Raw genomic sequence first — 22,200 nt, 5'->3', positions numbered from 1 at the left:
TAAAGAAGACTAAAGCAAGTATAAACCTATGGGACTACATCAAATTAACAAGCTTCTGCACAGCAAAAGAAACCACTACCCAAACCAAGAGACTCCTCACAGAATGGGAGAACTTTACATGCCATACATCAGACAAGAGTTTAATAACCAAGATACATAAAAAGCTTGCCAAACTCAACAACAGGAAAACAAATGACCCCATCCAAAAATGGGGAGAGGACATGGACAGGATATTCATCACAGAAGAGATCCAAAAGGCCAAGAAACACATGAAAAAATGCAAGTCTTTGTCAGAGAGATGGAAATAAAGATAATAAGATACCACTTCACTCCTGTGAGAATGTCATACAACAAATGCTGGAGAGGTTGTGGGGTCAAAGGAACCCTTCTTCACTGCTAGTGGGAATGTAAAATGGTCCAACCTCTCTGGAGAGCAGGCTGGAGAACTCTCAGAAGGCTAGAAATGGACCTACCCTATGATCCTGCAATTCCTATCCTAGGGATATATCCTAAGGAATCCAACTCACCTATCCCAAAAGATTTGTGTATACCTATGATCTTAGCAGCACAATTTGTAATAGCCAAAGCCTGCAAGCAACCCAGGTGTCCAACAACAGGTGAGTGGCTGAACAAGTTGTGGTATATATACACAATGGAATACTACTCAGCTATTAAAAATGGTGACTTCACCGTTTTCAGCCCATCTTGGATGGAGCTTGAAGAAATCATGTTAAGTGCAATATGTCAGAAACAGAAGCATGAATATGGATGACCTCACTCTCAGGCAGAAGTTGAAAAACAAGATCAAAAGAGAAAACACTAAGCAGAACATGATCTGAAGTTGGTGTGTTGCACCAAAGTAAAAGACTCTGGGGTGGGTGAATGGGGGGAGAGTACAGATTGAAAAACAATGACAGAGGACACAGTGGGGGTTGTAGTGTTATGTGGAAAACTAAGAAATGTTATGCACGCACAAACTATTGTATTTACTGTCGAATGTAAAACATTGATTCCCCTAATAAAGAAATAAAAAAAAAAAACTGTGCTCCAGGTGTCTCCCTTTTTGTCTCCTTCTCTCTCAATTCATCATCATCTCTTCCTACATATATATGGAATTCTTACTCTATATTCACAAAGACTCTATGGCCCTCTAAGAGCAAAGCAATCCTGCTTCAATGGACATAGCTTGATGCTTCTGGATGTTCACACTTTGTTTAATCCCCAAACTGATCATCCTGCCTGGACAGTCTTTCCTTAGCCTCTGACCCCCAATCCCAAAGGAAAAAAAAAAAAACACAAAAAAAAAACCAAAACAGGACTTGAATATAGATTCTAGAATTCTCACTCACCAAGGGACCAAATCCTGGGACTCCATAGACCAGGCCGAGACAATTTGGCAGGGACAGGAATGGGCAGCCCATACACTGCTGGTGATGCTCACTTGGATTGGGCCCCTCACAAAAGGCCGGGACAGGTCATGAGGCCCCACCACGAGGCCTATGATTAAGACTATGATCAGGAACTGAGCAGTAGTACCTGACTTATGGTTATTTTCAGTGACATTGATATAGTAGGGTATAAAAATAACTGCAATTAGGGGCCAGGTGGTGGCACACCTGGTTAAGCACACACATTACAATGCACAAGGACTCAGGTTCAAGCCCCTGGTCCCCACCTGCAGGGGGAAAGCTTCACAAGTGGTGAAGCAGGGCTGTAGGTGTCTCTGTTTCTCTACCTCTCTCAATTTGGTGAGTATGAGCCTCAAGTTTCTAGATCAGGAAGGGTTATTTTAGAGAGGCTCTTTAAATGGGAAGTTGGTGAACAAAAGATGTGACACATGGGGTGTAGGAAAACAGTTTGATCAATGCCAGACCCAGAACAGCTCATGCTATGACATTTTCTGTGCCTTGAGTTTAATACTCATCAACTTCCATCCAGACTTCTAACTCACAAATGTTTCCTTCTAGAAGTCTGAATTAACAAGAGGTGAGGGTGACCTAACGAAGTAAGCATGTACACTAGCAGTGAGAATCTAGGCTTACTCCCTGGACTGTCACCATACCTGACTGGACAGAGAACTGTTTGTAAAATTGAGTTGGAGCTATTGCCACACACAGCATGGGTGCTGACTTGAGCACCTCAACTCTGGAAAGTGAATTCAAGTTTCCTCAGCAATAGCCATTCAAAACCCAAAATGACTGTGTAACCACACTGTTCAGTAACCTTCTAAATAGGGTGTGTGCCTAGAAAAATCACACACCTGAAAGGTGCAAGTGGAGGACGACCTGTCCAATTTTATTTCCCTTTAGGTGTCCCAGCAGAAAATAAGGTGCACTTTCTACAGCTCATATCATGCACCCCTGCCATGACTAGTGCTCCTGCTTCTCTGTCCAGGTCTTGCTCTTGCGATGGTGCCTTGGGGCATGGAAAGAACAGAGTTCCAGGAGCATGGATGGAAGAAGATGAGAGTGTGTTCCCAAGGACTAGATCTGGAGGGTCCATTTGAAACCACACTGGACACATCTGAAAGCCCCCCGCAGCCAATGTTTCCCCACTGTCCCTTCCTTGTCCCAACTAAACTCACACTGTGGGCTGCAGGATTGAGGTCCTTGACCTGCCTATGTAGATATCCCAACACTAATCTCTAATACAGAGCAAAACCTAGTCTCTCTGGGGACTGGGGAGATAGCATAATGGTTATACAAAGTCATATTCATGCCAAAATCTTTGAAGCCCCAGGTTCAATGCTCAGCACCACCATAAACCAGAGTTGAGCAATGTTCTGGTCTCTTTCTCTCTGTATCTCCTATATAATATATAAAATGTTTTTTTTAATTTTTTAATCTAGTCTCTACTTAATGTATGGCTAAATCTCACAAAGTAGAAGAATAATATGCTTTACATAATCAATTATATGAGGGTTGTCCCAATTTCTGGGAAACTGTTCAAATAAAATTTATCAAGTGGAGATATTTATATAGACTAATGTTAACATACATCATACTATATTTTTATTTACAATTGTCATAAAACCCATTTGAGAACCCCTAGTCAGGAAGTCCTGAAATTCCCAAACAGACATGATGGGCCTAGACCTTGAATACATTTCTTTTCCATTGTTACTGGTCATCTCTATCAAGAACAACACAATAGACCCCTTTGTGGGCCCCCATAGGACGTTGCCCTCAACATGAATAAACAATGGTAGAGAATGTTCCATCCTCCAAAGGGAGGCTGGACAACATACCCTATGTTCCATCTGAGGAAGATGGGTCCTGAAATTTAGGTAGCTTGGACTGGTCCTATTCATGACCACAGAATATGAACTCAGATCTACAGGGATGCAGAGGTCACATAGGCTCCTAAGCTGAATAAGGGCCCCAGATCAGATCAAATTGATGGAGTTTATAGTCAACAATATTTATATACCTTTCCCATATTTGGGAGCTGCTCTCTTCCCTGATCCAGCTTTGTAGCCCTTTTTTAGCCATGACATCATCTCCCCAAACAATAACTTGGGTCTACCTGCATATCAGATATCAGGCTCAGGCAAAAACTAATATAGTCAAGAGCCTTTTGGAATATACCTAAAATAGATCTACTATCTTCAAAATGGAGACCCAAAATATTTATCTACAATATTCTTGCATTTAGGTTCATGATAAGTCAATAACTTGTTCTGCTTTATATATTAACTCTTTCAGTCATCAGGTTCCAGGTGCAAACATGATGCCAACTGGACTTCCCTGGGCAGATGACCCCACCAATGTGTTCTGGAGCCCTACTTCCCCAGAGCTCTGCCCCACTAGGGAAAGAGAGAGAGAAGCTGGGAATATGGATTGACCTACCAATGCCCATGTTCAACAGGGAAGCAATTACAGAAGCCAGACCTTCAACCTTCTGTACCCATTATGACCCTGGGTGCATACTCCCAGAGGGTTAAAGAATAGTAAAGCTAACAGGGGAGGGGATTGGATACAGAGTTCTGGTGGTGGGAATTTTGTGGAATTGTACCCCTCTTATCCTATGGTCTTGTCAGAGTTTCCATTTTATAAATAAAAATTAAAAAAATATATTTTAATATGTAACTTGTGTTCTTTCTATAAACCACATAATTATAAAAAAGGCTGGTTACTTTTGTTTTGAAATAGTATTTTCATCATTGGAAGCAGAAGTCCAAGTGAACCAAGGCTTGGATGTAAAATACTCTATGCTTATGACTCTGATAGTCCAGATTCTAAAACCCAGCACCATACACCAGATCTGAGCAAATCTCTGGCGGAAAAATAAGCTTAGTGAAGAATTAAGTACACAATTTTTGGGTAGAGATTGCATTTAATGACACCAGAAGCAAAAGATTTCCTGGCTCTGACAGTAGTTTTAGTCCACCTGCCTGCTATGATGCTCAAACAAAAACTACTAAAGTCATGAACACCTTGAAACATACATAAAATAGAATTCCTAGCTTTTATGTTTTTTCACCACAAGATGTGCACTTTCATCTGCTCTATTCCTACTTTTCAGTTCCACTTAAAAAAATTTATTCATAAAATGAAAATATTGACAAGACTATAGGATAAGAGGGGTACAATTCCACACAATTCCCACTATCAGAACTCCATATCCAATACCCTTCCATGATAGCTTTCCTAGTTATTACTGTTGTTCTTGATGTCAACGTTGTTGGATAGGACAGAAAGAAATGAGAGAGGAAGGAAAGACAGAGAGGAGGAGAGAACGACATCTGCAGACCTGCTTCACTACTTGTGAAGTGACTCCCCTGCAGGTGGGGGTCCGGGGACTCAAACCAGGATCCTTAAGCCAGTCCTTGCGCTTTGTGCCACATGCGCTTAACCCGCTGCACTACCGCCAGACTCCCAGTGCTTGACTTCTTGGCAATCAATTGACTTCCATATTTGATACTCTCATAAGGTGGCACTGGGATGTCATGATGTTCTCATGAAGTACTTTCTGCTATGCATCCACAAGAGGACAACATATTACAGCAGCACAACTTGTGTGCAAAACTCCAATGCTCAACCTTTCATGTTCATTTTTCAATAAACTATTCAGCCAGGTGTTTTACACAATCTTTAAAACTTTCCTGAATGTTTTTTTATTTTTTTATCATCTTTATTTATTGGATAGAGATAGCCAGAAATCCAGAGGGGGATAGAGAGGAGAGAGACACCTGCAGCACTATTTCACCACTTGCAAAGCTTTCCTCCTGCAGGTGGGGACAAGGGGCCCAAACCTGGGTCCTTGCACATTGTGATACATGTGCTCAACCTGGTGCACCACCACCTGGCTCCAACTTTCTTGAATTTTTATAGCTACAGACTGACAGGCCCAACCAGGAGAGCACAGGGCTTGCATTTGTGAGGTCCTGAGTTTCACACCCCCCCCCCACTACTACTGCTCTATTTCCAAGATACCTCTATCCATTTTTCTTGGCTAACTCCCTTTCTGTCTCCCATGGGAAATTAAAATACTTGACTTCTGGGGCTACAGAGCAGCAGCAGCTGTGTTTCTTTCCTCTCCTCTCCTCTCCTCTCCTCTTCTCTCCTCTCCTCTCCTCTCCTCTCCTCTCCTCTCCTCTCCTCTCCTCTCTCTTCTCCTCTCCCAGGTCAACTAGGAATACCAAAAACAAACAAACAAACAAAAAACTAGTATAGTCATGGGCCCTTTGGAATATAACTAAAACAGGTCTACTGGATATCTATAAAATGGAGACAGCCCCCCATTCCCCAGCCAACTCATCATCTGAACTATTCCAGCCTTTAGGTTCATGATTAGTTAACAATTTGTTTGGCTTTATATGGTAACTCTTTTTTCTGCCACCAGGTTCCAGATGCTACCATCATGCCAACTGGACTTCCCTGGGTATACGACCCCACCAATATGTCCTGGAGCCCTGCTTCCCAAGAGCCCTGCTCCACTAGGGAAAGAGAGAGACAGGCTGGGAGTATGGATTGATCTGTCAGTGGGGAAGCAATAACAGAAGCCAGAACTTCCACTTTCTATACCCCATAATGACCCTGGATCCATACTCCCAGAGGAATAAAGAATAAGAAAGCTATCAGGGGAGGGGATGGGATACGGAGTGAGGACTATGTGGAGTTATACCCCTCCTATCCTATTTTTTGACAGTGTTTCCTTTTTATAAAAATAAATAAATAAATATATACATACATGAACACTTCCTGTTCACAGATTGGAAGAATAAGTATCATTAAAATGGCAATTCTGCCAAAAGTAACCTATAGATTCAATATAATACCTATTAAAACCCCAATGACATATTATAAAGGAATTGAACAGATTATTCAAAAATTCATGTGGAACTTTAAAAAACCATGCATAGCAAAAGCATGCCTAAGGAAAAAGAATAAAAATGGAGGCATCACAATGTCCAATTTTAGGTTATACTACAAAGCAGTATAATCAAAACATGTGAGTACAAAAATGGTCATATGGTCCGATGGAAAAGGATGGAGTCCAGAACTCAATCTACACATGTATAGACACTTCACATATGACAAAGGGGCCAACTCTGCCCATTGGGGAAAGGAATGTCTCTTTAACAAATGGTGTTGGCAGAATTGGACAGCCACATGTAGAAAAATGGAACTACTATGGAACTACCTACTCATGACCATAGAATGTGAGCTCAGATCGACAGGGATGCAGAGGTCACATAGGCTCCTAAGCTGAATATGGGCCCCAGATCAAATCAAATAGATGGGGTTTACAGTCAACAATATTTACATACCTTTCCCATATTAGTGAGTTACACTCTTCCCTGATCCAGCTGTTTGTTCCTTTTCCAGCCATGACATCATCTCCCCAGACAGTAACTTTTGCAAATCAGATTTCAGGCTCAGGAAAAAAACAAACAAAAAAGCTAGTATAGCCACAGGCCATTTGAAATATGACTAAATTATGCATACTAGCTATCTACAAAATGGAGGGCCCCCCAACTCTTCATCTGCACTATTCCAGCCTTTAAGTTCATGACTGATCAACAATATGTTTGGCCTTGTATGTTAATTCTTTTTTCAGCCACGAGGTTCCAGATGCTAATATGTCAAACAGACTTCCCTGGACAGACAACCCCACCAATATGTCCTGGAGCTCCATTTCCCCAGAACCCCACCCTACTAGGGAAAGAGAAATGCAGGCTGGGAGTATGGATCAACCTGTGAACATCCATGTTGAGTGGGGAAGCAATTACAGAAGCCAGACTTTCCACCTTCTGCATCCCACAATGACCTTGGGTCCATACTCCCAGAGGGATAAAGAATAGGAAAGCTATCAGGGGAGGGGATGGGATATAGAGTTCTGGTGATGGGAATTGTGTGGAGTTGTACCCCTCTTATCCTATGGTTTTGTCAGTGTTTCCTTTTTATAAATAATATTAAAATAACAATAATAAAAAAATGGAACTATACCACCAATTAACACCATCTACCAAAATTAACTCAAAATGGGTCAAAGATCTGGATATCAGACCTGCAAGTATAAAATACACAGAAGAACAAATTGGTGAAACATTTCATGGCATTAACATTAAAGACATATATGGAGTCTTCACTTCATGGGCAAGGGTAAAAAAAACAAGATTGAACAAATGGGACTATATCAAATTGAAGAGCTTCTATACATCAAAAGAAAACACCACAAAGAAAAAACAGGAAACCCAGCAAATGGGAGAACATATTTGCACATCATACTTCAGACAAGCGGCTAATATCAAACATCTATAAAGAACTCATACAGTTCAACAAAAAGAAAATGAATAAGAAGTAAAAAGTGATGGGGGGGTGTTATAATCTCACCTCCACAATACAGTAGTGGGGCTAGGGACACAGAACTTTGGTGGCAGGATTACTGAGAATATACACTCCTATTAACCTACAGTGTTATGCATCACAATTAAATCAATATAAGAGGGGAAAATAGGGGAGTTGGGCAGTAGCGCAGTGGGTTAATGGCGCAAAGTGCAAGAACTGGCATAAGGATTCCAGTTCGAGCCCCCGGCTCCCCACCTGTAGGGGAGTCACTTCACAAGCGGTGAAGCAGATCTGCAGGTGTCTATCTTTCTCTCCCTCTGTCTTCCCCTCCTCTCTCCATTTCTCTGTCCTATCTAAAAAATTCATCAATAACAACAACAATAACTAAAACAACAATAAAAACAACAAGGGCAACAAAAGGGAAAATAAATAAATATTTAAAAAATTAAAAAAGGGAAAAATAGAATGTCTTAAGCTTTTAATGCATAGATTATGAGTAAAAATTTCTTCAATCTAAAACCCTTAAATCTTCAAATTTATAAATTGACCAAATTTTAACATTCAGCTTAAATTGACAATGCTTAAATTGACTTTCTTTTGGAAATATTAAATTATAGATAATCGTGGTCTGGGAGGTGGCACAGTGGCTAAGGCACTAGACTCTCAAGCATGAAGTCCTGAGTTCAATCCCCGGCAGCACACGTACTAGAGTGATGGCTGGTTCTTTCTCTCTCTCTCTCTCTTCTACCTTTCTCATTAATAAATAAAATCTTTTACAAAAAATTACAGATAATCTTAGACCAGGGAGAACAGAAACAATGGGTCTTCTCCATATATAAGATATCATTATTTGTAAATGACATAAATCATTTTACATCAGGTGAGGTCTTGTACGTTATAGTAAATTCTGACCATGGAATTTTTCAAGGTAAGCCAAGTTTCCTAATAACTTGGTTATAATAATAATTACCTATTGTCTTCTTAACATTTAAGACAGCAGGGAGCCTTCCTCATTCCCTATAAAACCTGTATTTCTGCCAGTATTTAAACCTCTGAGGCTTTGCTCGTTTTCCTGTACATTTCTTTGGATCCATACCAATGGATATTGCATCTGCTGTTATCAACCAAATCAGCACAACCAGTGCCACCTCCACATGCTTTACTTCTGAATAGTTTCAGAGATACCAGGCCTAGGATGTCAGCTCTCCAGCTCCATTACTCTGGTGAAGCCTTTTGTAGTTCATAGGAATCCTTAGTTCCAATTCAAGTGGCATACTTCCTAACCTAGATACAGAAGTGACTGAACCTAGATATAGACCAGGGAACGTGAGATAGGGCATATGTACACACATATCCATAACTTAAGGGAAAATATATACCTTCAAGCAAAGGTATGCAATAGTCTGTAGTGACTCAGTAGGTACAGCAAGCAAGTAGAAAGACCTAAAAAAGACAGCAAAAAGTACTTAATTTTTTACTTACACCTAGATACTCTCCTAACCTACTTCCTATTTAAATTTCCTCAGATACTCTAAGTTTAATTCCATAAGATAAAACAAAGACTACAAAAGCTGGATAAGGGCAAGAGACCACCATACTTTACTGATGGCCCTTTTGGTCCCTACCAAGCCACTCCATCATGCAGGGCCCTAGGCAGGGAATCCTGGGATTCCCACACAAATATGGTGGGCCTAGAACTCTAACAGATTCCTCTCTACACCACCAATGGTCTTCTTCATCAGGAACAACACCATAAACCCACTTGTGGGTCTCTACAGGACCTTACTCTCAATATAGAAGGAGTAAGGACTGTCCCCAACTCCCCACCTGCAGGGGAGTCGCTTCACAGGCGGTGAAGCAGGTCTGCAGGTGTCTATCTTTCTCTCCTCCTCTCTGTCTTCCCCTCCTCTCTCCATTTCTCTCTGTCCTATCCAACAACAACAACAACAATAATAACTAAAACAATAAAACAACAAGGGCAACAAAAGGGAATAAATAAATAAAATAAAATAAAATAAAAAGGAGAAGGAGAAGGAGTAGTATAAGGAGGCTTCCAATGAAGGGGATGAGATATGGTACCCTGGTAGTGGGAATTGTATGAGATTTTACTGCTTTTATCCCACAATTATGTTGATAATTATTAAATCACTAAAAATGGCTGTAAGTCTTTGTGGATATGCTGATTTTGCTTTCAGTCAAACTGTGGGAACAACAAACAAAATGTTATGCATAAAGTTGCAATTGTTTCTAACTTACATGTTATTTAAAATATCTGCTACGCTCATTTGTAATGTTAAATTTCATATGCTTAAGAGCCTTGAACATAGTCTAATTATTTCATTCTTTTTTTTTTCCTCTTCCCTATATTATAAAGATATAAAAAGAATAAATAGCTAGTGATGTGGGGACCAGATAGTGGTATACCCAGTTAAGTACACAGATCATTAAGCACAAGGACCTGGGTTCATCATCTGCTCCCCACATGAAGGGGGGAAGCTTCACAACTGGGAAGCATGTTTGCAGGTGAATATCTTTCTCCTTTATTCTCAATCTCACCATCTCTCTCAATTTCCCTCTGTTCTTTCAAAAAAAAAAAAGAAAGAAAGAAAAGAAAACATGGCCACTGAAAGAGGTGGATTTGTCATGTCATAGAGCCCCAACAAGAACACTGGGTGAAGAAAAAAAAAAAAAAAAAGCAAAAACAGTAATCCTAACAAAGGAATTTTCAAAGTTAATCAAATTGCCAAATAATTTGATTACAGCAGTAACTATCTATTGCCTTTTTAAATTTTTTATTTATTCATTTATTCCCTTTTGTTGCCCTTGTTGTTTTATTGTTATTGTTGTTGTTAGATAGGACAGAAAGAAATGGAGAGAGGAGGGGAAGACAGAGAGAGGGAGAGAAAGACAACTGTAAACCTGTTTCACTGCTTGTGAATCAACTCCCCTGCAGGTGGGGAGCCAGGGACTCAAACCAGGATCCTTATGCTGGTCCTTGCACTTCGCACCACATGCACTGCGCTACCACCCGATCACCTCCATCCCCGAGAGGTACTTTCTCATCTTCTCAAACTTACCTTCCATGTCTAACTTTCTGACTTCCTGAGGACCTTATGTCGGTTAACTCACTGCACTACCACAGGAATCCCATCTATTGCCTTCTTAAACCTTAAGACAGCAGGAACCTCCCACTTCGTATATACAGCCTATATTTCCCCCAGTCCTGGAGCCTCTAGAGTGGGCCTCACTTTCCAACATGCTTCTCTCAATTCATATCAAATGTTATTGCATCTGCTAATCTCAACCTAATCAATGTAATGAGTACATTACATTGGGATGCTTCACTTCAGACTGTATCCAGAGACACAACAGGAACAACACAATAGAGCCCTTTGTAGGCCCCCATAAAATATTGCCCTCAACATGGATCAACAATGGTAGAGAATGTTCCATCCTCTGAAGGGAGGCTGGACAACATACTCTATGTCCACCTGAGGAAGATGGATTCTGAAATTGGGGCAGCTTAGAACGTTCGTACTCATGATCACAAAATGTAAGCTCAGATCTATAGGGATGCAGAGGTCACATAGGCTCCTAAGCTGAATATGGCCCCCAGATCACATCAAATCGATGGGGGTTTACAGTCAACAATATTTATACACATTTCCCATATTTGGGAGCTACTCTCTTCCCTGATCCAGCTTTCTAGTCCTTTCTTCAGCTATGACATCATCTCCCCAGAAAATAACTTGGAACCACCTGCATATCAGATTACAGGCTCAGGAAAGAAAAAAAAAAAATCCTAGTATACTCATGGGCCCTTTGGAATATAAATAAAATAGGACTACTAACTATCTACAAAACAGAGACCCTCCCCAATTCTTCATCTGAACTATTCCAGCCCTTAGGTTCATAATTAGTCAACAATTTGTTTGGCTCTATATGTTAAATCTTTTTTCAGCCCTCAGGTTCCAGGTGCTAAGATGATGACAATTGTACTAACCTGGGAAGATGACCCCACCAATGTGTCCTGGAGCCCTGCATACCTAGAGCCCCACCCCACTAGGGCTAGAGAGAGATAGGCTGGGAGTATGGATCGACCTGCCGATGCCCATGTTCAACAGGGAAGCAATTACAGAAGCCAAAACTTCCATCTTCTGCATCCCATATGATGCTGGGCCTATACTCCCAGAGGAATAAAGAATAGGAAAGCTATCAAGGAAAGGGACAGGATATGGAGTTCTGGTGGTGGAAATTGTGTGGAGTTGTATCCCTCTTATCCTATGGTTTTTCTCACTGTTTCCTTTTTATAAATAAAAAGTAGAAAAAAATATATATATGATGATCAAAAGAAAAAAATCAACTAGGGAGTCGGGCAGTGGCACAGCGTGTTAAATGTATGTGGCACAAAGCACAAGCACCAACATAAGGATTCTGGTTTGAGCCTCTGGCTCCCTACCTATGTGTGTGGGGGGTCACTTCACAAGCAGTGAAGCAAGTCTGCAGGTGTCCATCTTACTTTCCCCCTCTATCTTCCCCTCATCTCTCTATATCTCTCTCCTATATAACAATGACGACAACAGTAACAACAATATCTACAGCAACAATGAAAAAACAAGAGCAACAAAAGGGAAAATAAATAAATATAAAAACTTTAAAAAGCAACTAATAATGTTACTTTGCAGTAAAATAGACTGAGTCCTCATTAATTTCACCTTCAATCTGAAAAAACAAGACAATATCTTCAGTGTACAAAGGTTAGACGGTGAATTAAAACAAAAATTGAATGAAAGCAGTTCCTGGATTAAAATAATCTGTATATATCTCAGAAAATCCATCTGTGATCTCTAAGAATGATAAAGAAAACTATTAAAATTATAATGGAGGCATCAGTTAGAGAGAACCTGGACTTTGTGAGTGAACTTAACTAACAGAGTAAATTCACACCAGTTGTCTGATACACAGAGGTCTATGTAACAAGGACTCTAGTACTAATGAAGCAATGTAAACAAGAACACGAATCTATTAAGAGCAGCTTTTTTTTTTTCCTTTTCCAGAGAACGAGGGATAGCTTTCACAGTAAGGTATGCACACCTATCAAGCAACTCCACTGCAGATGGGGAGCAGCCAGGGGCTCGAACCGGGATGCTTCTGCTGGTTCTTGAGCTTTGTGCCACGTGTGCTTAACCCACTGTGCTACCATCTACCCCCACTAGTGTACTCTTAACACCTGATGATAATTGTTCATTTTGCCTTTTATCTCTTTCACCTTAATGAAACCTTCTTCTATTGTTTAAACCTTCTCAGATCACCTCTGTGAATCCTTTTAAGCACCGCAGCTCCCCAAAACCCCTTTTTAAGTTAAAGTTTCAACGGATAGAAACAGACTGGAGGTACAGATTGACCTGCCAATGCCCATGCCCAGTAGAGAAACAATGACAGAAGCCAGAACTCCTTCCTTTGCATCCCCAAAGGAACGTTGGTTCATATCTCACACAGGGAAGAGCTACAGAAAGATGACCATAGGGCTCTTGACCCAAATTTCAACAGGACTTGAAATGTTTGTAACCAGCAATCCTTGTTTTTATATCATCACTGAGAGATGCAAATCTGGAAACACCAGATCTCTGAGAGAGAAGAGAAAAATAGGACTTTAAATAGTAACAGGTGTATGTGTGACTTAGAAAAGAAGTAGGAACATTCCAAGCTGCTCCAATATCAGGACCCATCTTCCTAAGTAACTTGGATCCACCGGCATATCAGATTTCAGGCTCAGGGAAAAAAACAAACACACACACACAAAACTAGTATAGCCACAGGCCCTTTGGAATATAACTAAAATATGCCTACTAGCTAGCTACAAAGTGGAGACCCCCCCCCAACTTTTCATCTACACTATTCCAGCCTTTAGGTTCATGATTAGTCAACAATTTGATTGGCTTTATGTTAACTCTTTTTTCAGCTACTAGGTTCCAGATGCTAGCATCATGTCAAACGGACTTCCCCGGGCAGACAATTCCACCAGTGTGTCCTGGAGCTCCATTTCCCCAGAAACCCACCTTACTAGGGAAAGAGAAAGGCAGGCTGGGAGTATGGATCAACCTGTCAATGCCCATGTTCATTGGGGAAGCAATTACAGAAGCCAGATATTCCATCTTCTGCATTCCACAATGACCTTGGATCCATGCTCCCAGAGGGTTAAAGAATGAGAAAGCTATCAGGGGAGGGGAGGGGATATGGAGTTGTATCCCTGTTATCCTATGGTTTTTGTCAGTGTTTCCTTTTTATAAATAAAATAAAATAAAAAAATAAAAAAGAAATGAAGGCAGGTCCATTGAAAAAAATGGGGAAAGGACAGGATGGCAGAGGACCTAGTGGGGGTTGTATTGTTATGTGGGAAACTAAGAAATGCTATGCATGTACAAACTTGTATTTACTGTCGATTATAAAACATTAATACCTCAATACAGAAATTTTAAAAAGAAATGTGAAATGGGCAAAGTAATAAAATAAAAATACATGTAAACATATATTTTTTCTTTATTTTTTGTAAGTTAATACTAAATCACTAACAAAAATTTTGAAAAAAAATGGGATTCAGAATTCAACTTTAAATCCTGAATCAATATCTGCATATTGTTATTATTATCATTATCACTATTATAATTTGTCTATCAGTTTATTTTTGTGGAGATAGTCTGCATTCTCTGAAGCCTACTGAACTAAACCCAGGGTTTGTGGATCATCCTTCCCAAGGAGGGCACAGACCCTGCTTGATGGGTAGCTCTGTCTCCCCCTGACTCCCAGTGTCATGGATTGGCCTGCAGAAGGGCAAAGTCTGAGGCAGGGGTCCTCATGTGTCCTCCTGCCATCATCCATCTGGAATATCCACATCTGATGATGCACTGACAACCCTTCAACTTTTAATTTTGTTGTGTTCCTACAGTAATTTCCTTCCAAATACTATAATCTGAGAATTTTCTGTACTACTCTCCACTCTGTCACATCAACCAGCTCCTTTCAGGGAATGTTTCTGCTTTCTGCTACCTGATTCTAGAGCCATCAGCCTGTGGTAAATCTCTCTTTCCATGTGCTCTGGACACAGCAGGGACCTGTGCACCTACCATTTATAGGTCTTCCTTCAACCTACATAGAGAGGAACAGGGTGGAGATGCAAGTAGGGAGAATAATATGAGACCAGAAGACTGGGGCTCCCGGGCCACTTTACTCTTTGGGCCTTGGGAGAGTCAACCCAATCTGACCTCTGCCTTTTCTTCTATAACTACATATCGGGGCCTCTAGGACCTCCTAGGCCTTCTTATTCTCTTAAAACAGATGACTGAGAAGGACATCAGTGATATCAGTCCTTTATCCCATCCCAGTCTCTCCATTCACTCCATGTTCTGGCACAACCACAACCACTGCTTCCTAACTAAGGAGACAGAGTGCTTCTGTGAGGGTCATTCAGACCTTCCTCACAAGCTGTAAGCACAGAACATGACCCATGTCCTCAGCTTTGATTACACCAGATTCTCTGCTGCAGGAGGGACACACTGACAGGGAAGGGAACACTTTCAGGACTGTGGCCTTAGAATTGTCTCAGGAGGGAGTTAGGCAGTAGTGCAGCATGTTAAGTGCATGTGGCACAAAGAATAAGGACTGGCATGAGGATACTGGTTCAAGCCCCTGGAGTCCCCACCTGCAGGGAAGTCGCTTCACAGGTGGTGAAGCAGGTCTGCAGGTGTCTATCTTTCTCTCCCCCTCTCTGTTTTCCCCTCCTCTTTCCATTTCTCTCTGTCCTATCCAACAGTGATGACATCAATAACAACAATAATAATCACAACTACAATAAAACAAAAAGAAGGAAAAAAAAGAATTATCTCAGCAAAAGTGAGTGTATCTGGGCCATGGAAGAAAGGTTTTATACCCATGGGATGTTACAGAACTATGGAGGCCTGCTCTTCCTGGCTGAGGAGGTTTCATAAGAAATAATATTCTAGGGTGAAGGTAAATAGCATAATAGTTATGCAAAGAGACTCTCATGCCTGAGGCTCCAAAGTACTATGTTCAATCTCATACACTACAATAAACTAGAGCTGAGCACTGCTATGGTTAAAAAATAATAAATAAATAAATAAAATTATATTTTTACCAGCTTTATACAGATATTTGGAAAGTTTTTTTTTGCAAAAATTCAAGCATATCCCAAAGTAAAAATAGTTCTACGGTGAATGTCTCTGTAATTCTAGCCTAGCTGTAATGATTGTTAACTCATAGCTGATACTAAATTTTTTTATTCACTCTTTCCAATGGGATGTTTATTTATTTACAGAAATAACAAATTTTGGGTGCTGTACAAGTGGAAAACCCATAAAAGGGCACATTTTGCCATGTGAAAAGAATGGATTTTAAGTCCCAGGTGCCCACCAGCAGGAGGGAAGCTCTATGAGTGATTAAGTAGTGCTACAGTTTCCCCCATCTGCCTCCCCTCTCAATTTCTCTCTACCCTATAAAATAACATTTTTTAAAGATCTCTATAGGGGACACACTCAAAAATAAAATAAATAAGTTGTCACTCAGCATATTAAGTGGATTGTTGGAGATTAAAAAGTACCAATTGCATCTTTCTTACAGAAAGATAACAAAGCAGATAAACAGAGAAAAAAAAGCAGACTATGAGGTAGGATTACTTTTGGGAGATGACAGATTTTGCAAACAGTGAAGATCACATAGCATTGTGAATTCTGACTGTTCAAGAAGAGGACAATTTAAAGTTTCAAGATGCTTAGTTTATATATCTCCATTAAAGGGGAAAACTTTGCAAGTGGTAAAGCAGCATTGCAGGTATATCTCTCTCTCTCTCCCTCTCTATCACCACCTTCCCTAACTATTTCTGGCTGTCTCTATCTGATAAATAAATAAAGATAATGAAAAATAAATAAATTACTTATGTTTAAAAAGAAAAGAAAGAAAACTGACTATTCCCTGAAGACTTTCCTAATCATCCTGGTCAAAGACAATTGATAAATCTGGATGAGAGTAGCTCCTCAAGAGCTATCATAAGACCCTTTAACTGTTCAGTCTCTTTTTAAATCTACTTAATGAATTTTATAGGAGGGAACGGAATGCTGCTCAACTCTGGTATAGGAAGTACAAAGAATCAAAGTTGGTACTTCAAGGGTGTAAGATCATCTACAACTGAGATATTTGAAGGTCTCTCCCTTGCTATCTCCTTTCCTCTGAATTTCTACTTGTCTATCCGATAAATAAACTAACAAGGGGAAACAGAAACAATAGGAAAGCTCTTGGGGGGGGGGGGGATACAAAATTCTGCTGGTGGGAATTATGTAGAGTTGTAGTCCTCTTATCCTATGATTTTTGTCAGTGTTTCCTTTTTATAAATAAAAATTAAAAAGAAAAAGAAACAGAAACAGAGTATTCTCTCCGGGAAAATGTGCCTAATATTACAGCACATTAGGCAGAGGAGAGTTCTCTAAAATGTATTGTTTTTTTTTTTTCCTCTCTCTCTCTTTTTCTATTCTTTTTTTTTTTTTTTTTTTTAAACAAAGGCACTGCTCAGCTCTGGTTTATAGTGGTGTGGGGAATTGAACTTGACACTTAGAACACTCAGGCATGATGCACTCTTGCATAACCATTATGCTATCTACCCCCACCCAAATGGTTTGTTTTTAAAGTAGGTGAAATCACAGAGAAACCAGACAAATCAGGGCCTGTGAGCATTTGCAATTTGAACTGCATCTCATTTGGGAGAAAAGGAGACACAGCTTTTTATCTTGGACAGGTCACTTACTTGAAGTGCCACCAACTCCTTCTCCTCTGACTTCCTTTTCAGGCCAGAAAATGAACTGTCCTCACAGCAGCACCTTGAGAATATGCTTTGAACCCACCAGCACAGCTTTTTCACTTGATAACACTGCACCTACAGGGAGGACATTATAAACATCAAAAGTACAACTTCCTAGTCTTTCAGTGTTAAAAGGAGAGACTCAGGACAATGAACAAATCTATGGAGCCCACACAGTATTTCTTCCACCTATTTTAAAGATCTTCCCAAGTTCAAATTTTGCTGCTTCAATGGGGACTGTGAACTGCACTGACCTGCCTCACCCAGATCCATGTAAAGCAGAGCAGACTATTTAATGTCTCTTTCAACCAAAGCCTGTGCTCAACTCTGGCATAACTCAAGTCTCAGCTTACCACTGCGTGGAACACTAACTAAAATAAGAAGTGAAGGATAAAGGCCAGATTATTCCTCTCATATGTGGAATATAGAAGATTAGAACCATGTGTGCATGAGAAAGTATACCCCCCAAATATGATTTTTAAACATTGTCAAATTACTGTAACTAATTTAAACAGACTGATTTTTCTCAATTATTAGCTATAAATGAATGCTAGCATACCTATTAAAAATGACCAAAAGGATTGGAGTATTACACCAAAGTAAAAGACTCTGGGGTGGGTGAGTGGGTGGGGAGAATACAGGTCCATGAAAGATGATGAATGACATAGTGGGGGTTGTATTGTTAAATGGGGATCTGGGGAATGTTATGCATGTACAAACTATTGTATTTACTGTTGAATGTAAAGCATTAATTCCCCAATAAAGAAATAAAAAAAAAATGACCAAAAGGGAGTTGGCAGTAGCGCAGTGGGTTAAGTGCATGTGGCTCGAAGGGCAAGGACCTCCTTAGGGATCCCGGTTCGAGCCCCCAGCTCCCCACCTGCAGGGCAGTCACTTCACAGTTGGTGAAGCTTCTTTCTCTCCCCCTCTTTGTACTCCCCAGCTCTATTTCTCTCTGTTCTATGTAACAATGATAACATCAAAACCAACAATAATAACAACAATAAAACACAAGGGCAATAAAAAGGAAAATAAATATTAAAAAACCATAAACAGATACCAAAAGATTCCTTAACACTTTCATATCACTAACACAAAGTCTTCCAACTTCAGTTGCATAGAGAATATTAAAAAACCATAAACAGATACCAAAAGATTCCTTAACACTTTCATATCACTAACACAAAGTCTTCCAACTTCAATTGCATAGAGAATATACAAAACTGGGGGCCAGGCAATAGCACAGCAGGTTAACTGCACAGGGCATGAAGTGCAATAAGTCTCTTCACTAATTCCACATATGTACAAGGAGAAATAGGGGAGAGAATCATAGTGCACTTTTATTATCTTAAATAACTGGAAACCTTTCCTCTACTAAGGGAAAAGGATAAAAGTTCATTATTTTTGTACAATAACCCATTTTTTTAACTGAACTAACCAGAATTGATCACACCACTGTTTTGCAGGTCACATTGCACAACACTGCAGTAAGACCTGATTACAGAGGCCAGATGATGATAGTGGACCTGGTTGAGTACACACACATTGCTGTGTTCACAACCTGGGTTCAACTTCTGGTCTCCAGATGATGGAAGAGGGTAAAGACTGGAGCAGCAGCACTATATGTGTGTCTCTCTTTCTTCCTGCATTTCCATTCCAGCTTCTCTGACTCTATCCAAAATTAATCAATAAAAATATTGTTTAATAGGACTACAAGTAGCTGAGATAATTAATAGAGTGGGTATGCAAATCGCTTTCAAGTAAGAAACACCCAAGTCTCTGGTTCAATATACAGATTATCATAAATCAGAACTGAACAGTGTTATGATAAAATTATAAGGAACATAAAAAACAATAACAAATTCTGATTCCCAGCTGGGGACAGGCAGTGGGCAGGGACCCCATATTCTCAATTTCTGCACACTACAATGAGGCCACTATAACTGTGTGAACACTCTTCATGCCCCTCACTTTAAGGTGGTAGACTCCTTATGATTCTAAAACAGCCTTATTAGAAGACAGGACAATCCTGAAAAACTTCTGCTAGAATCACTAAGGCCAGAATAAATTGAATAAAAACAAAATATAGGAGTTCCAGGGATAATTTACAGATATTTAAAATGAGGGCTGGGGAGATAACATAATGGTTATTCCAAAAGACTTTCATGCTTGAGGCACCAAGGGTCCCAGGTTCAATCCCTAGCACCACCATAAGCCAGAGGTGAACAGTGCTCTGGAAAAAACAAGAACAAATGAACAGAACAAAAAAAATGAAAGAAAGAAAGAAAGAAAGAAAGAAAGAAAGCAAGCAAGCAGAAATTTAAAATGTGTCACTAAGAAAAAAATAAAAAGGAGGGGGCTGGATGGTAGCACAGCTAGTTAAGTGCACGTGGCGCGAAGTGCAAGGACCAGCTTAAGGATCCCGGTTCAAGCCCCAAGCTCCCCACGTGCAGGGGAGTCACTTCACAAGTAGTGAAGCAGGTCTGCAGGTGTCTATCTTTCTCTCTCCCTCTCTGTCTTCCCCTCCTCTCCCATTTCTCTCTATCCTATCCAACGACAACATCAACGACAATAACAATAATAATGACAACAATGGAAAAAAAAAAAAAACAAGGGCAACAAAAGGGAAAATAAATATTAAAAACTAAAAATAAAGGTAAGAAAGAATTAAAGAAACCGGGGCCAGATAGTGACACACCTGGTTGAGTGCAAATGCTACAATGTGCATTTGGACCCAAGTTCGAGCCTCTGGTCCCCACCTGCAGGGGGAAAGATTTACAAGTGGTGAAGCAGGGCTGCAGGTGTCTCTCTGTCTCTCTACCCGTCTATCACCCTCTTCCCTCTCCATTTCTGGCTGTTTCTATCTAATAAATAAAGATTTTAAAATATTACAAAAAGAAAAAAGAATTAAAGAAACCCTTTGTTTATAGCTACTGAAACCCAAGGTCCCAAACAAGCCAGAGAAATCACAGCTTCCCTGGACCCAACTCAGGTGCAAGGTTCTGCTGACCAACAGGCTGACTCCCCAACCTACCCATCTTGCTTGGGGTCGGCAGGTTCTTCCTTGCTCTGGTAATAGAGTAAAACATCTCTAACTGTTCCCTCTTAAATTCCTGTTTCCTTAAGAGCTTAGCAGCCATAAGAAATTGCTCTTCCCTCCCCCATGCCTGTGCCATTAAAATAACTTTCAGTTAACTTGAAAGGATGATGTTGCCAAGTATGTGTTTATGTTTAAATATTAACCAGCTCGATAGGCTTCTGTATCCCCGCTTTGCATAAGATATAGGATGGCACCATAAGACAGAACTTGAAATGCATACCTTAGATAAGTGTGGCATGTGCCTCCCGCGTGCCCAAGTGTCCCGCCGCCCCTCTGGCTCCTTAGATGAGTGTACGCCCCCATCCAAGGGGGATAATTAAGACCCTAGTTTCCAGGACTAGTCAGCTCACAAGCTACAGGGCTTCTTTGGCATTCTGGCTTGCGCTCCTCAGCTGAGAGCCCCTCTGTGTGTCTACCTCTCAGCCGAGCCGCCTGAGTGTGTTTACCTGTGTGAGTTTATGTCCTTTTTACTGCTCTATCTGCTTGTGTGAATATATACTTCAACTTCCTCTATTTCCTGTGTTGGCCTCAGTTGGTCTCAGCTTGTAATGGGTACGGTCTGAAGCAAAATTTAACACTCTCCTGTTGATGGTCCATCCAGATCCTAGGGCACTCACTCAAGTAGGGAATAGGGCTGGACCAAGAAACTGCACCAATGACAAGAGAGGGGGGAAAAAATGGGAAAGGAGTGGTGGTCTCATCCCCTTTGCATAGAGCACACTGTTTAGTTTCCTCACAAAGAATCAGGACAGCACAAGAGGAATCCAGTGTCAGGGTACTCTGAGTGGACATGGTGGACTGACCAGGGAGAGACCCAGACATGTAGCTGTATTCCAAAATATTTTGGACTCAACTACCCCTCCCAGTCTCAGCCTCAAGGAGACACACTTACGATACTCCATCCAGTGCTGTATTTACTGACGTCTCCTCTCCAAAGTTCAAATCAGCAGAAGATGAGAGCAACACAGAGAACAGTAGAGAAAAGCGGGGGGGGTCTCAGAAACACAGGATGGATCGCTAGTGGGTCTTACTTCCTGGAGTGTCTTCGTTCACTTTGGAGCACCGCCCACCAGCAGCGCAGATTGGTCCATGTCCACTGTCTCAGAGTTTAATTGGATGAAGCCCTTGCCACACACACAATTCCTCTTCTGATTGCATAATGCTCATGCCCAATCAACATCAGAGATTTCTAAGTGACAGGAATGCTGTCCTATCAACTTCTCTAGAGGGTGTGCCTGGAGAACAAAGCAAGAAATGGCATGAGGATGTTTCTCCAGTAATCCTCTAGAGGAGTCAGCAGCTAAAATCCTACACTTCCTCCAGCTTTCTCACTCACTTAGCTTACTCCTGTTTACTTTCTTTTCTGCTGGATGCCTTATACCACTCAACATTGTGCCCCAGCACTCTAAGGACTTGATGCTGCTCCGTGTGCTGAGTGAGAT

At 40.7% G+C, this 22,200-nt stretch overlaps 2 protein-coding genes and 1 long non-coding RNA gene across 7 annotated transcripts in view; 1 reads left to right on the top strand and 2 right to left on the bottom strand.

The window, feature by feature from the left end:
• Window positions 1–22,200, bottom strand: part of LOC103125131 (zinc finger protein 709-like) — a 209,802-nt gene that overhangs the window by 18,344 nt on the left and 169,258 nt on the right. The window contains exon 1 of one of the 5 annotated variants that reach the window (XM_060181649.1): window positions 21,651–21,782. The exons of 3 other annotated variants lie outside the window; for them this stretch is intronic. The gene's annotated coding sequence lies outside the window, so the exon portion shown is untranslated. Of the gene's footprint in view, window positions 1–6,772; window positions 6,894–21,650; window positions 21,783–22,200 lie in introns of those variants that run through there. One more of the 5 variants, XM_060181650.1, reaches the window with a different exon arrangement.
• The window catches only part of LOC107523312 (zinc finger protein 14-like), a 517,712-nt gene that overhangs the window by 432,570 nt on the left and 62,942 nt on the right, over window positions 1–22,200 (top strand). The gene's annotated exons all lie outside the window — the stretch shown is intronic.
• On the bottom strand, window positions 17,623–21,723 carry LOC132535543 (uncharacterized). Its single transcript, XR_009547322.1, has 2 exons — window positions 21,677–21,723; window positions 17,623–17,733 (listed from the first exon to the last, which is right to left on the bottom strand). It is a non-coding gene; the product is annotated as an uncharacterized LOC132535543 (long non-coding RNA).

Source organism: Erinaceus europaeus, chromosome 23 (genome assembly GCF_950295315.1).
Source record: "Erinaceus europaeus chromosome 23, mEriEur2.1, whole genome shotgun sequence".
Classification (NCBI taxonomy): domain Eukaryota; kingdom Metazoa; phylum Chordata; class Mammalia; order Eulipotyphla; family Erinaceidae; genus Erinaceus; species Erinaceus europaeus.
The sequence above is the reverse complement of the archived record's forward strand: the minus strand, read 5'-3'. Positions and strand labels throughout refer to the sequence as shown.